Source organism: Leucoraja erinacea, chromosome 26, assembly GCF_028641065.1.
Source record: "Leucoraja erinacea ecotype New England chromosome 26, Leri_hhj_1, whole genome shotgun sequence".
In the NCBI taxonomy this organism is placed as follows: domain Eukaryota; kingdom Metazoa; phylum Chordata; class Chondrichthyes; order Rajiformes; family Rajidae; genus Leucoraja; species Leucoraja erinaceus.
The window spans coordinates 21,361,886-21,378,636 of record NC_073402.1 but is presented as its reverse complement, the minus strand read 5'-3'; the positions used below and the strand labels follow the sequence as shown (position 1 = coordinate 21,378,636).

Below are 16,751 nucleotides of genomic sequence, written 5' to 3'. Positions count from 1 at the left end.
TTTATCTTTCCACAGCCATTACCCCCAGATATCTGATTTGGAAATTCAAAATATCTATTATTAGCATTTATTGATGCAGTTTAAAATTAATTAATACATTTAAAATTAATACATTTGCATAACTCTTAATCTCTGCCTAAATTAAATCTGATACAGCCCAATTACTTGGTTTTGAATTTTATTTATTTCTATTTAGAATCGAGAGCACTGACTGTTTGTGATCTGTGCAGTCGACTTTGTTATTCTTTGACGTCAGGAAGATGTTGCATGCTATCACCTAACCCCGTTTCACTCTTTTTCATTAACAAATACAATCCTGCCCTTGTGGTTACAGAAGGGCTATCACTTTATAGGAGCAGAAGGATGCCTTTGTTGAATTGGACTATTGATAATCTGCATTCCATTGTAGAAAAGGGAACTGCAGATGCTGGGTTTCCACAAAAGGACACAAAGTGCTGGAGTAACTCAACTGGTCAGGCAGCATCTCTGGAGAACATGGATAAATGGTATTCCTTTTTTTTAGTTTAGTTCAGTTTAGTTTAACGATGCAGCATGGAAACAGGCCCTTTGGCCCGCCAAGTCCACGCCAACCAGCGATCACCCATACACTAATTTTGTCCTCCAGACTAGGGACAATTTACAGAAGTCAATTAACCTACAAACCCACGCGTCTTTGGAATGTGAGTGGAAACCGTATCACCCGGATAAAATCCAGGCAGTCACAGGAAGAATGTAAACACTCCACATAGACAGCATCCGTGGTCAGGATCGAACCCGGGTCTCTGGCGCAGTTAGGCAGCAACTCTACCGCTGTGCCACCGTGCTGCACAATTTCTTTTTATTCCACATCCTTTGACTCTCATGCCTAACAAAGCTATCAATCTCATTCTTGAAAATGTAATTGACATCCTCCACAACTTTCTCTTTGGTTGGGTTGGTGGGGGGGATGGGTGAAGGGCTGGAGGAATTGGGGGGGAGATTTACAATATCCTTTGCTCACAACAAATGCTTCCGAACCGATGTAGGTCCATTGTTCTCTTGTGTTCTCTTGTTTCTCATGTTGCTCATTCTACATACAAAAAGCAATTGTTTGCAAGCACTCCACTGAAACCATTCATTATTTTACAAATCACAGTCAGATTGCCACTCACCTTTGAAAAGTAATAAAAATCAATGTTACGATTTGGGTTGTACCCAGGTACAATAGTCTATTTATGTAGGAAGGAACTGAAGATGCTGGTTTAAACCAAAGATAGACACAAAATGCTGGAGTAACTCAGCGGGACAGGCAGCATCTCTAAATAGAAGGAATGGGTGACGTTGTTACGCGGCTGAGCATTAGCTGGAAGCAGTGCTTTGTTTGATGATGGTATGTGCTGGCACCGTTATGCCACACAAACAAAGCACTGGGTAGAAGTATGCTGGGGAGGGTGTTCCAGGATCCTATAGTTTCAGCCACATTGGACCCTCAGCCCACTGACTGCCATACTTCTGTGTTGTGTTTTTTTACTCACAGCTGTGAGCCGATATCACTGGGTCTCATAAAAATCAACTTCCTTGATATATCGATGACTGACTTGTACAGAACAAGCACCATTCATCTTCATCTTCATTACAATTAAATAATGCAACGTCATTTAATGTCATTAAATCTTTTACCTAAAGTAAGGGAATCAAAAACTAGAGGACAGAGGTTTAAGGTGAGACAGGAAAGATTTAATAGGAACCTGAGGGGCAACTTTTTCACTGGTGGGTATATGGAACAAGCTGCCAGATGAAATAGTTGAGGCATGTAACAGTTATTTGGACAGGTAGATGGATAGGAAAGGTACAAGCCGAGTCTATCCGGTCATATAAAGAAAGACTGGATAGACTCGGCTTGTGCTCACTAGAATTTAGGAGATTGAGGGGGGATTTTATAGAAACTTACAAAATTCTTAAGGGGTTGGACAGGCTAGATGCAGGAAGATTGTTCCCGATGTTGGGGAAGTCCAGGACAAGGGGTCACAGTTTAAGGATAAGGAGGGAATCTTTTAGGACTGAGATGAGGAAAACATTTTTCACACAGAGAGTGGTGAATCTCTGGAACTCTCTGCCACAGAGGGTAGTTGAGGCCAGTTCATTGGCTATATTTAAGAGGGAGTTAGATGTGGCCCTTGTGGCTAAAGGGATCAGGGGGTATGGAGAGAAGGCAGGTACGGGATGCTGAGTTGGATGATCAGCCATGATCATATTGAATGGCGGTGCAGGCTCGAAGGGCCGAATGGCCTACACCTGCACCTATTTTCTATGCATCCCTATGTTTAGCGAGATAATGGCCGTACGCTGGGAGCTGGGACGAGTGTAGGTGGGGCATCTTGGTCGCCATGGGCAATGGAGGGCCTGTTGCCGAGCAGTATGATTCTATGACTCTATGTCTTGACAATGCACTTGATCTCAAACTCAGATGAATTCATGTGAGCAGGTTCTGCAGTTGCAACCTTCTGCCATCTCACGTTCTCCTCCTCTCACCTGCCTCACCTCTCGATCCTGTGTCGTTTGTCCACAGTACGCTGGAGTCACGCTTGTCTGTGAGTGGCTGGTACTCCAAATCACCATATTATTTTGCTGAACGTTTCATACACTGGTTTACCCCACCTTGAACACAAAGGCAAAGAATCGTTGAAGCATAATTTTGATTCAGCTCATCGAGCTTAAGAATCCTGGAGCAGTTTCTCAGCTGAGAAAATATTGCATGCAGGGTGAAGCTGCGACCTATAAAAATCAGGGAAAGAAAACAAGGTTTCAGGGAAAAAGCCTTGATAAAAAATCGAGTTATTATTGACTGTGCCAAAATAATTAATCAGATTTGTCTGATGCCGATTATGGGGATTTAGCTTTGATTAGACACGTGTATTAATGTTACCTTCTGTACTAAGAACCATTGGTTCATGAGCTATACCTGTCAGATATAGTTACATTTTAGGCCACAGGTAACTAGTTCACTCAGTGAGATGACACTTTGTCCTGATTGCTGTTTCATCATAGTCACTGACATATTTTAATCTCTGCTAAAATAAGGTTTACCATAAATAAATATGGTTCTGGACTTACACTGAAGTTACTAATAGTCTCAGAAGATAGACACAAAGTGCTGGAGCAACTCAACTGGACAGCCAGCATCTCTGGAGAAAAAGAATAGGGTCAGAAACCTTCTTCAGACATCAGAAGAAGGGTCTCGACCTGAAATGTCACCTAGTCCTTTTCTCCAGAGATCCAGCCTGACCCGTCGAGTCACTCCAGCATTTTGTATCTATCTTCGGTATAAACCAGCATCTGCAGTTCCTTCCTACACATTACTAGTAGTCTAGATTCATTGCCTGTAATTGACACATTAACAATTATTGGATTTTATAAAAAATTCATGTATCGTATGAAATGTTTTGAAATAATCTGACTTGAAAAGTACTGTATAAATGTTAGCCCTACGAGGTCCTATTAAATCACATGTTGACAAAGGCACCGGTCCATTCACCAGATGTTTGCTGATATGTTCTTTTACACCAATTAATCTTTCGTATCCAAGTTTCCAATGTCTTTCATAGAACTGAGACACTCACAACATTAGATGTATGTTGTGCAATTGATTAATTGATTGAAAGATACAGCATGGAAACAATCCTTTCAGTCTCCCAAGTCCACGCCGACAATTGATCACTAGTTCACACCAGTTCTATGTTATCCCTCTTTCTCATCCACTCCCTACACACTAGGGACAATTTACAGAAGCCAATTAGCCTACAAATCCTCACGTCCTTGGGATGTGGGAGAAAATGCAGGCGGTCACAGGGAGAATGTGCAAACTCCACACAGCCAGCACTTGAGGTCAGGATTGAATCAGGATCTGTGGTTCTGTGAGACAGAAGCTTTACCAACTGCATTACTCTGCATTCAATCTTCCAAAGAATTATGGAGGACATTATAGGTGGAGAGGTGGATGTTCCTGATTGTTTAAGAAGGAACTGCAGATGCCTGAAAATCGAAGGTAGACAAAAGTGCTGGAGAAACTCAGCGGGTGCAGCAGCATCTTTGGAGCGAAGGAAATAGGCAACGTTTCGGGCCGAAACCCTTCGTCAGACTGATGGAGAAGTCTGATTGAGAAGTCAGAGAAAGTGAGAAAGCATAGGTAAGTGAGTGAGTGAGTGAGTGAATGAGTAATCGTGAGTGAGTGTGTGTGTGAGAGAGAGAGAGAGAGAGAGAGAGAGAGAGAGAGAGAGGGCGATCTCATGAGAATCTTGCAACATCTTCACTGATGCGAACACATGATCAAATGAATCATAGAGAGAGTCATAGAGAATCATAGAATCATACTGCATGGAAACAGGCCTTTCAGCCCAACTTGCCCTCACTGACCAACTTATCCCATCTACACTACTCCATCTACCTGCATTTGGCCCATATCCCTCTGAACCTGTCCCATCCATGTACCTGTCCAAATGTCTTTTAAATGTTGTTATAGAATCTGCCTCAACCTCCTCTTCTGGCAGCTCATTCCATATACCCACCACCCTCTGTGTAAAAAAGTTACCCCTCAGGTTCCTATTAAATCTCCCTCCCCACCCTATCTCAGTTCCAATTACTTAAATTGGTTCTGACAACACCTCTCGGTTTCCTGATCAGTTGCACTTTGCTTAAATAACTGCCCCTTGTGTGAGGATCTTCCCTCAACAAATGTAAACAGGGATGTGAGATCACCCCAGCATAACATTTTCTCTACATTGTGAAGTTGCATTTGTCATGTTCAATACAATTCATCCTGTTATTTGAAGGATGTGCCCCAGCTAAGACATTTCATGGAGTGTTGCTTGGCCATGGTTCATGGGGAAACCACTATCAGTCTCTTCTTCTGATGGACATTCCATAAGTCCTGCTCCGCTGCCAATGGGACCTCACTCCTGGAGTGGATTTCACCGACCAAATCTTGCACAACTCTATGTGGGAAGAAACTGCAGATGCTGGTTTATACAGAAAATAGACACAAAATGTTGGAGTAACTCAGTGGGTCAGGCAACATCTCTTGAGAAAAGGAATAGGTGATGTTTTGGGTCGGAAGCCTTCTTCAGATAGAGAAGGCCAGAATAAATCAGGGCCGACAACAGGTGATCTCAGTGGAGTGTGTTGGAGTCCACAATGGCCCATTGTTGGCTGGGGAAAATGTGCTAATGACAGGGATACAAAGATGCGAACAGTGGAACTAGTTGGATGACTAGGGTGGTGGAGGAGGGATAAGAAATGCAGGAGTTGCTAATGTGGGATCTGTCTCCCTCTTTCCTGCAGCCACTGTCTCTTCCGTGGCAGAAACATCCGAGTAGTTACTCTGTGGCTGTTATGAAGAACGTGCCAACAAGGAATGACACCCATATCTGAATGCTCATCCTCTGTACATTATACAAATCCCATTGTAGTCTTTCTTGCTGGGTGCAAATAACCCTACTTTGTCCATTTTTATTAACGTTTTATCGGGGGCTCATTTAACATTACAGTAAAGTTTCAACACTCTTAGAAATGAGTGTGATCCAATGTTTTTGTCACAAATTTGCATAAGGGTACAATTTATGCGATCTTGTCTTGTGGAGATCAGTTCAACAGATAGGAAATATCAACTCCCTTTTCTGTTTCAGACTGGTGCATTCACCCAATGTCCTTTGCCACCATATCCTTTCACAGCCAGTCTACCATTTATGCTGGAATGAAATAACACTGTGTTGTAACAGGAGCCTTTTCATGGCTTCCCCTGAGTTATTATACAGCTGGTTCTTTACTGTATTTGGCAGGGGGATTTAGTGTTAATAAGTAATTATGACACCACCCAAAAATGTCTTATTTTTAATCGAAAAACAAATATTATTCACCATGATACTTTCCTTAGCAGTGTTGAGTGCAATCAAAATCAAATGTCTCACAGCACCAAATCTGAAATGAAAGCAAAAACTATTGAAGATAGACACAAAGTGCTGGAGGAACCCAATGGATCAGGCAGCATCTCTAGAGATAAAGGATGGGTGATGTTTCAGTTTGGGCCCCTTCCCAGTGCAAAAAACATTGGTCGGCTTGTAGCGGTCCCAAACGTGGTTAATAAACAGTTGCTTTATTCAGATATTACATGGTTGGTCTACATGCATGTTTGGTCCTCTAACATACTAAGTCATTGCTGCTGCTGCTGCTGAGCGAGGGTGTTGCCTCGAGCTCAGCTACCTGTACACCAATGATCTCCAGGTGAGATCTCTCCTTAACCCATGACGTCACGTGACAGCCCTCGTAACCACTGACGAGGGTTCGACCGTACACAGGCTTTCGAAAAACTGTACATTCAAATTTAGTTAAATATGGAAGGGGATTCTTAATTGAGCCAGCCAAGTTACAATATTATATATTTTAGCTGTCAATTTGTAACAACCTCCACATGGAGATAAAGTCACAGTCAGAATGCTTTCAGGATTTCATAAACAACTAGTTAAGTTTGCAAAATGTTTCTTTCTTCAGAGAGATATTGCTGACTGGAAACAATTTCAATTGAAATATATTGTTCATTTGGGATGTGCAATATAATTCTTCCTGTTATTATTTCAAGAATGTGCCCAAATCGCTCCACTTCATAGGTTGTGACTTGGTCACGGTTCATGCAATTTCAGAAAGCATTGGCAAATTAGAGTTTAGATAAATTTGGGTCGTAAAAGTGATGAATATATTGCTGGTAAGGAGCAGAAATATCACGCTATGATATTCCAACTACTCTGGATCGTACTTCAAACCATTAACTATTAAAAATAAACTCTGTGTGTGAGGATTGCTAAGATCTTTCCAATAATAATAATACAAGGTTTAATTTGTCTGTACTTTATCATGGGCAATTCTTTGGCTTCGAGACATTTGTGTCTGTGGTCTATTCTAATCTTGGTGGAGAGCGTGTTTTGTAATGTTAAGCAATGTGCTTCTATCAGATCACGAAGCACAAATTATTTTTGATGGATGATGTTTTCGAAACTTACAAATCCACAAAAAAGTTTAGATGTAACGCGATTAATCACAAGGAAATCTCCTGTTGTGAGTTTTCAAAATCGAAATAACTCTGATCTTGCTTTGGTTGATTGGCTCAAAATCGCATTTTTATCACTAATCAATGTCATGTGCGAGGATTTGTGGGGGAAAAAAAAAATACAAGACTCCAAGTTCTGGAAAGTGAGATTTTATTTTCCACAGTTAGTGTCTGTCACAAACTGTAAGGCTGATTACCGTTCACAGGCAGAGCAAGTGTACAGTCAGCCGCGCACCGCTAGGGAGAGCTAGGAACCATCTTTGTGTACGGATTTAAAAATTAATCTGGAGCTGCCAGCTTGCTGATTGGAGAGAGAATCCGAAATACAGTAGGTCCTCCATGGACTTTAGATGAAAATATAAATTTAAAGGAAGGATATTCCTGGAGGCGTGAAATTAAAAAACAAAATTTGATAAAATTACTCAGCTGGCCAGACAGCACCATGGTTGAAAACCTTTCATCAGAAAGCCTGGCAGGGTGGTGCGGCGGTAGGCCAAGGGGTTCGATTCTGACTACGGGTGCCTGTCTGTACGGAGTTTGTACCTTCTCCCCCTGACTGCGTGGGTTTTCTCTGGGTGCTCCGGTTTCCTCCCACACTCTAAGGACGTACAGGTTTGTAAGTTAATTGGCTTCTGTAAATTGTAAATTATCCCCGATGTGTAGGGTAGTGCTAGTGTATGGGTGATTGCTGGTCAGTATGGACCCTTTGGGCCGAAGGGCCTGTTTCCGTGCTGTATCTGTAAAAAAAAAATGTCAAACTGGAAAACTGAGTATTAAAAAGTCAGTTTTAAGTTGCAGATAGAGCAGGAAAGAGATTGATTGGGCAATCGGTTACATCGATAGGGTGAGGCCAGGGTTGTTGTGGTGATAAACTGTTGATGAAGCCACCAGGGGACTTGGTTAATGAAGGCAGTTAGAGAGATATATCGACGTGTAAAAGCTGTGAAATGTAGATCTGTAGGAAATGACCAGCAAGTCAGACTATGGAGTGGGAGAAATGGAGTCAATATTACTGATGGAGAACCATTTCTGATCTTCGGAAATGTCAGAGGTGATTGAATGGAGGGGTGGATGGAGGGGTGGATGGAGGGTGTGGTGATGTAGGTCTGATCATACACTAGAAATGTTGCATACGCTTACGATAATCATTCAATCAGTTTTCAGGAGCAACTTCCAGCAGTCCCTTTAAGACCCCCTATCTGAATTGTTCATAGTCCAAAGGCCATTGGGTAGAGGTCCTGTGGTTTGCGCTTCATAGATTGGTACTTTGAAACTATGTTAGCCCCTTTTATCTAGTGTAGAAAATACATGCAAATGTTGTAATTGGAGCTGTGTTGTCAAGGACCGCACCATCCACGATGAGGCTAACTTGAATATCAAGCAGATAAACACAAAGTGATGGAGTAACTCCGTGGGTCTCTGGAGAAAAAGGATGGGTGACGTTCTGGATTTGGCCACAGACAGACATTGTTTATTTTCAGCTGAGAAACCACAGGGGACACACAATCCCTCCCCCTTCCTTCTTCACCCCATTGAACCCCCCCCCCCCCCCCCCTCCCCCTCCCCTCTCCCCTGCGGCCCACCTACACTCGTACCTATCTTCTCCCCTCACCTACATTTCTTCCTCTAGTTTCACAATTCACACACTTCAATCCTTCTGTCACACATCTTCTGTCTTTTCATCTCTGGTCCTTGTCCAACCATCTCTCTCCCAAATAACCCTTCCCATCTGTGTTGGTTTATTATTACCCGCCAGACTTTGTCCTTCTCGCTCCTCTCTCCCGGCTCTCTTCTTCCCCTTATAATCTCTGAAGAAAGGTCCCGACCCAAAACGTCACCTATCCACGTTCTCCAAAGATGCTGCTTGACCCACTGAGCTACTCCAGCACTCTGAGTCTACTTTTGCAAACCTACATCTCTGGTCCTTTGCTTCTAGAGTTTATTTTTATTCAGTTTTACAATCTGGACTTTCATGACAAGGTCAGCATTTATTGCTCTTGCCAGGACTAGCGGTTGTGAGCTACAGGGAGGGGTTGAGCTACATGGAGAGTAGTAAGATGAGGGTAGATCTTATAGAGGCATACAAAATCATGAGAGGAATAGATCGGGTAGATGCACAGAGTCTTTTACCCAGAGTAGGGGAATCGAGACCAGAGGACATAGGTTCAAGGTGAAGGGGAAAAGATTTAATAGGAATCCGAGGGGGTAAACTTTTCACAGGTGAGTGTGTGGAACAAGTTGCCAGAGGGGGTAGTTGAGGCTGGGACTATCCCATCATTTAAGAAACAGTTGGACAAGTACATGGATAGGACAGGTTTGGAGGGTTGTGGACCAAGTGCAGGCAAGTGGGGACTAGGGTCGCTGGGACATTGTTGGCCGGTGTGGGCGAGTTGGGCCGAAGGGCCTGTTTCCACACTGTATCACTCTATGACTCTTTGACTTTGACAATCACCATTGACTAGTTGGCTAAATTGTTGAACCACCCAGTAATTTCACTGATGATAAGTTGAGTGTTCCTGGGTTGAAAGTTCTTGGAGTTAGACCTGGCGACAATGCAGCAATGGTAATATTTTATAAATCAGGATGGTGTGTGTGGAGGGTAATCTACAGCTGGTGAAGTTCCCCTGAACCTTCTGCTCTTGTTTTAGTTTAGTTTAGAGATACAGCGTGGAAACAGATCCTTTGGCAACCGAGTCCACACAGACCAACAATCACCCATTCTATCCCACACACTAGGGACAATTTACAGGAGTAAATTAAGGCTTTGGAATGTGGGAGGAAACCAGAACACCTGGAGAAAGCCCACATGGTCACAGGGAGAACATACAAACACAGGGCAGACAGCACCTGACGTCAGAGTTGAAGATTGAACCTGGATCTCTGGCACTGTAAGGCAGCAACTCCACTGCTGTGCCACTGGGCCACCCTTCTTCATGGCCGACCTAGTTCTTCTTTGTGGTAGAGTATCCCCGGCAAGTTGCTAACGCAAGATTTGTACATCAGACACACTGCACAGCCACAGTGTACTATGGTCGATGAGAGTGAATGGTTACAGCAGCAGATGCGGTGCTCATCATGAGGTCTTCTTTGTCCTTTCTTGTGTTTCTTGAGTGTTCTTAGAGTAGTTGTAATGCAGAGCATTCATCAAAATCCTGACTCATGGCTTATAGACGTTTGCCAGGGGAGAAGTCACTCAATGCAGGACGCCCAGTCTATATTCTGCTCTTGCAGTACTTATGTGGCAGGTCCAGATGAATTTCTGGTCAAAAGTCTCTCTCACCTTGCTGATAGCGAGGGACTAGGTTTGATGGTGAGTGGAAATACCATTGGGTGCGTGGTTCCCATCTGCTTATTTTTAGCCTAGAACAGATGGTAAACAGGTAAAGACTATTTTCTGTTCTGTTCTTCCTGTCTCCCTTGTTCTAAATTGAGATGCATTTCGAAGACTGTGGTCCTGGTTAGACTTTACTTTAGACTTACTTTAGACTTTAGAGATACAGCGTGGAAACAGGCCCTTTGGCCCACCAAGTCTGCGCCAACCTCGACACTAGTACTATCCTACACGAGAGAAAATTTACAATTTCACCAAAGCCAATTAACCCTCTCTCCCTCCTATCTCTGCTACTGGAAGCTAACTTTTAGATGTTAGAGATACAGCGCAGAAACAGGTCCTTTGGCCCATGCTGGCCAGCGATCCCCATTCACTAATGCTATCCTACACACTCGGGACAATTTACAATTTTACCGAAGCCAATTAACCTACAAACCTGTACGTTTTTGGAGTGTGGGAGGAAACCAGAGCACCCAGAGAAAACCCACGTGGTCACAGGGAGAACATACAACCTCTGTACAGACAGCATCCTTAGTCAGAATCGAACCCGGGTTTCTGCCCTAGTTAAAGCTCTCTGACGATAAACTGTACCCTTGGCTGGTGTTGAAGATGGGTTGGATATTCGAAAGCATGAAAAATATGGGAATGGCGGCTTTCAGAAATTTCTTTGAAGCAAGTCTGTCCCCTGATCTCTTGCCTAGATTTTTTTTTAAGGCATTAGACCATCGCAAGAGGATGGAAAAGGGTTTACTTACATTAACATTCTTTAAATAAATTGAAATATATATTTCCCCTATGTGAATAAATACCAGCGACTCAATGCCAATTATGAAAATTTAAAGTAAAATAAATGATCAAAAATGTTCAAGTCAGGAACACCCATATGTGTGGAATAAAGAATGTGGGACTTCTCCTAGCAACAGCTGTTTGCCTTTTGTAAACAGTTGCAGGAATCAACATCCTCTTGATCCCTTGTCTCTAATATCTGTTGCCAAGTCATTTTCTCGTTGACAAAATGTCGAAAGTTGTAGAAATGAGCTTTAAAGGAGTCCATTTAGTAATGGGAGCAAAGTTTAAAAACATTTACACAGAAGGCGAGTAGGAACCTGTTGATTGGTGTGAAGATGTTAGCAAGCATTAAATATCCAGAGCAGCCAAAAGCTCCTTTTACCCTGTCCCTCTAGACGTCCCTTCATTCCTAACCGGGTGAACAAACACTTGTCTCACATTCAAGCATGTAAACGTTTCAAGAAAACACAAGGCTGAGGAGCAGAGTGTGAGGCTGGAGCGGTGCTTGGCAAAGCACAGTGCAGACATTCAGTTAGTTCTGGAGCCTCCTGGCATGCAGTCGTATTCAATAGGACGGAGCTGTTAGGCGTCAGTAAGTGGGAATTGCAGCTCAGACCTGCCTCAAGTTTTGTGCTGGCCAGTTCACTGCGGTTAGTCGCACTGAAACAAATTGTGTTTTTGGGATCCTTCTGGGTTGTGCAATTTGATGTGGTTCATACATTAGAAGTCGGTTGAATCTGAGCAAATAAGCACTTACAGCATTTAAAAATCTTAGAAGACTCCATTCTCTGGAGTACCTCTCTACTCAGTTATAATTTTCATTCTTATTCTTGTAATGGTATGCGGAAACATCTCTGGTTGCCTGTAAATTACACATTTGTGTTTTCTCTTTAGCCGATTCTTCTATAAAATCTGTGTATTGCGATTATAATGCATGCGGTAGAAATCAGTCATTGAGATATTATTTCAAGCTCTGAATTATTGGCCCGAGTTTCCTGTTACGTAGACGAGCATTCAGACGCGCTGCTTCCAATGATTGTAATGGCAAAATAGTCAGGAATCATGGTTGAGTGAGATCTGTGACTCATTGGGCAGCACTCATCTCCGAGTGTGGATGTTATGAAGGATCTTGGGCGCAACTATCTCGGCTGACACTCTCATGCGGTGTTATTGATGGAGTGCTGTGATTAGGTCCATCTTGCGGATGAGAAGTTGAACCAGAGCCCTATCTGAAGAATGGTCTCGGCCCGAAACATCACCCATTCCTTCTCTCCAGAGATGCTGCCTGTACAGCTGAGTTACTCCAGCTTTTTGTGTCTATCTTCGCCGTATCTTCTTACTTGGGTTTCCGCAAAATAACTAATTCAGCAGCAGACACAAAATGCTGGAGAATCTCAGTAGGTGAGGCAACATCTCTGGAGAGAAGGAATGGGCGACGTTTCGGGTTGAGACCCTTCTTCAGACTGATTCACTAATTCGGCAGAGTTATGTCAGGATTCCGGTTGATATTTATCCCACAGCCAACATCAGAGTATTTGGTTAGTATCGTGTCACTGTTTTTGAATAATGCTGTGTATAAATGGGACTGTTCCACTTCCTACATCATGAAAATGATTCCATTTCAAGTTATACTGAGGTGCTTTTGGTGTTTTGAAAAGTACATGAAAGCCATTTAATATTTTATTTTTGTTTGCAGTTATTAGCAATGTAAGATTTATTAATCTTACATTGCTAGTATGCATTGTCAGCATACTAGCTTACAATACAAACCAGCAAATTTGATTATGACGGTAAAGCAAGGCTTTATGCCCCTGCTCGTCATGGGAATATTTCAAAGAGTATTCCCTGTAATATTCCAGGGCCAATATTTCTCCTTCAACGGACATGTCTGAAACAGATTATCTGATCATTATTCTTTGCTTGCTGTGGGTCTTGCTGTGCAATTGGATTGTAACAGTGACTGCATTTCAAAAGCACTTCTTCGGGGGGTATATCCCGAAGTCTCAAAAGGTGCAATGCAATGTGAAGCTGGTGCTTATTCATCCTCTATCAGTTTTGCTGCTGTTGATCTGGTACTGCTACTGCACAACAATGTATGATCCATTGCAGAGTGCAGCATATCTATGGTCTTTATGGTCTATTGGGTGTTTCAATTATCCCTGCGTTGACTGTGGTGTCCACAATCATGACATTGGAATTATGTGCGTCTAACACTGTGGTCTTGCTGTTTTGAATGAGGTTTCTAATGATGCTCCTTACTATGCAGGTGTATAATACAGAACTATCAGTGAGTTGCTCATCTTCTGACTGATGTGTGTTAGTTGATGCATCACCTTTGTGTCCGCCTCTTCACCTGACCTGATGGTCTTTGAACTCATGAACTGTTCCATTTGAAAAATGGAGATCTCAAATTGCAGTTCTGGTCGCCCCATTACAGGAAGAATGGGGAGGCATTGGAGAGGATGCAGATGACACATCAGGTTGCTGTCTGAACTAGGCGATATTAGCCACAGGGTAGATTGGGATTATGTTCTCTGGAACGTCAGAGGCTGAGAGGAGACCTGATAGAAATACCAAAGATTATGAGAGACATAGATAGGGTAGACAGTCAGAACCTTTTCCCCAGAACCTATGTCAAATGTCATAGCTTTAAGATGAGAGGAGGGAAAGCTAAAAGAAATGTGCCTGGCAATTTTTTTACATAGAGGGTGGTGGGTACCAGGAATACGTTGCCTGGGGTGGTGGTGGAAACAGATATAATAGTGGTGTTTAAGAAGGTTTTAGATAGGTACATGTTTATGTATTATTTTGTCTGCAATGTATTATTGTGAGAGCAACTCAGACCTATTCATGCTTATCTCCTCTCTTCAGTCATATATCACTGTGTGGAAAGAAACAGTTTATACAGTAGCCTTTGTGCCCTCATTACATCCCAAAACAACATAGCTTTGAAGCATCCTACAAGCAGACATGTCATAGATGATCTGAGAATCTGTTCCGAGCAATGTTTGAGGGGTAAATGCTGGCCGGGACACCAAATACTTCCCTCAGCAGATGTAATACCTTTATTTGAACTACCCATTCCATCCCCTGCAGGCCTTACAAACAAATTTTTCTTAACCTATCCATTACCGATTTCTTAGGCTTCTTTTATAGTCTGTCACAAATGGCGAGCTGAATACTCACTTTGTTTTCCATTCTGACTCGATGCAATTTAGTTTTCACTCTAAGACATGAACCGTGCCTCACAACGTTTGCATAAGTGCTGACTGTTGCTGTTTCAGACCAGAAGCCAGGTTTTATACCTCCAGTGACATCCCCATTCAGAGATTGGACATTTGATCTGTTAATCAAACTGACTACTGCCCCTCTGGGTTGAGCCTCAGCCAAACCAGCTGGGTTTAGAGCGCAGGTGTGAATCTCCACTAAATATATTTAAATAAACATGATCTTGTTGCACAGTGATAATTCATAAATAGTCAATGCTCATTTGATCATGACTGCCCTGACTATAGAACTCATGCTGTTCCCATTCCCAGCTCTGGACACGAGCTGGATTTAAATTCTGAAAACATGCTTTAATGCCCCTGTCCCACTTAGGAAAACTGAACGGAAACCTCTGGAGACTTTGCGCCCCACCAAGGTTTCCGTGCGGTTCCCGGAGGTTGCAGGTGGTTGCAGGTAGTTGCCGGAGGTTGCAGGTAGTGGAAGCAGGTAGGGAGACTGACAAAAACCTCCGGGAACTGCACGGAAACCTTGGGTGGGGCGCAAAGTCTCCAGAGGTTTCCGTTCATGTTTCCTAAGTGGGACAGGGGCATAACTCATCATAACACAGCAAATCAGTCTGATTATACCTTAGTGTAGAGTAAATGTATGAAATTGAACAGACCTACTGATGCAGCATTGTCGTATCTGCAGACTGACTATCCACCTATTTAATCATCTGGTGCAATAGAGTGAGACAGGACCCCAAATGAGGTGTGATGTAGTCACAATCCACCGGCACCAATTGCCCGTTGCAAATGAAGATCACAGTGCAGAGTTCACAAGTTGTGTTTCCCATTATTCCAATACTTGAAGAAGGGTCTCGACCCAAAACGTCACTCATTCCTTCTCTCCAGCGATGATGCCTGTCCCGCTGAGTTACTCCAATTTTTTGTGTCACATCTTCTGACCCAATGCCTTGTTGTGTCACACACGTGACCACCATTTGTTGACGGCTGGGAGGGAGTTCTCCATTCTGAAAGAAGACCCCATTGCCTCACATGTTGGACCAGATTATGATTGGTCTTGCACTAACTAGCCTTGTGGCTCCACTGATCTTCTGCACCCATCAGGCTCTGAAGATCCAGTTTGCGTTGTTGTTTCATTTGTTCCACAAGGTGGAAAGGGTTTCTAGGTCCCAGGTGGTAGAAAGCAAAGCCCTGCCCAGGGACCATTCTGATGGCATCAGGCCAACCTTTTTATTGTTTTACTGTTTCCCCTGTTGAGCAGAAGCATTGTGAAACAGCTAAAATAATTAAATAGCTTAAATAATGTAAAAGTATTAAAGAACTAATGCTAAAATTAAAAGTCACATTAAGTTATTGCTAATTAAATAAAACCATAGATGTAGAGTATAGAGCATAGAGTAAAACGTAAAATATATGGATACTTCTTTAAACATCTTTCAAATGAATCTCAGCTATGTACAGACTGCAGAAGGAGAAACAAGGAATTGCAGATGCTGGTTTACAAAAAAAAGACAAAGTGCTGGAGTAACTCTGCAGATCAGGCAGCATCTCTGGAAAACATAAGTAGGTGACGTTTCATGTTGGGGGCCTTCTTCAGGCTGACCTTCTTCAGATGATTTTCTGTCTGAAGAAGGATTCCGATCCAAACTGTCACCTATCTATGTTCCTCCCATTAATGTACCTGGATTCAATGCTGCATGGAGTGAGAGGTCAGATGCAGCTGCAATTAGCCCGCTATCTCTGAATCAAGTTGAATGATTCTTGGTATAATTCCCTTCATGGTAAAATTTTCCAGTGGAAGGTAAAGAGACCAAAATTGAACCAAAAATCTCTTAGTGCTGTCTCATCAAGTCCCTATATAATTACAGCCACTTGCATGAAACAAGGCCTCCCATTCAGTAAATTTGATGAGTAATTGGTTAAGCTGCTTTCTTGATGCTGATGAAGGTAGATGGTGCCTAGTTTGATGGTTCCTCAAAATGTTTATTATAAAAAAGGAACAGATATAAATACTTACATGTACAGTAAGTCTGGACTTACATGGATCTTTAAATAGATGCACATCATACACAGATATGAATAGTTTGGTTTAGAAATACATAGCAGAAACAGGCCCTTTGGCCCACTAAATCGGCATGGATCAGCTATCCCCGCAGATTAACACTATCCTTCACACACTAGGGACAATTTTACATTTATACCAAGCTAATCAACCTACAAACCTGTATGTCTATGGAGTGTGGGAGGAAACTGAAGATCTCGGAGAAAACCCACGCAGGTCATGGGGAGAATGTACAAACTCTATATAGACATGCACAAACTC

General features: G+C 42.6%; 1 protein-coding gene across 2 annotated transcripts in view; it reads left to right on the top strand.

Moving 5' to 3' along the window:
• The window catches only part of col8a2 (collagen, type VIII, alpha 2), a 168,103-nt gene that overhangs the window by 72,414 nt on the left and 78,938 nt on the right, over positions 1-16,751 (top strand). The window contains exon 1 of one of the 2 annotated variants that reach the window (XM_055656341.1): positions 11,576-11,787. The exons of the other annotated variant lie outside the window; for it this stretch is intronic. The gene's annotated coding sequence lies outside the window, so the exon portion shown is untranslated. Of the gene's footprint in view, positions 1-11,575; positions 11,788-16,751 lie in introns of those variants that run through there. 2 annotated transcript variants of the gene reach the window in all.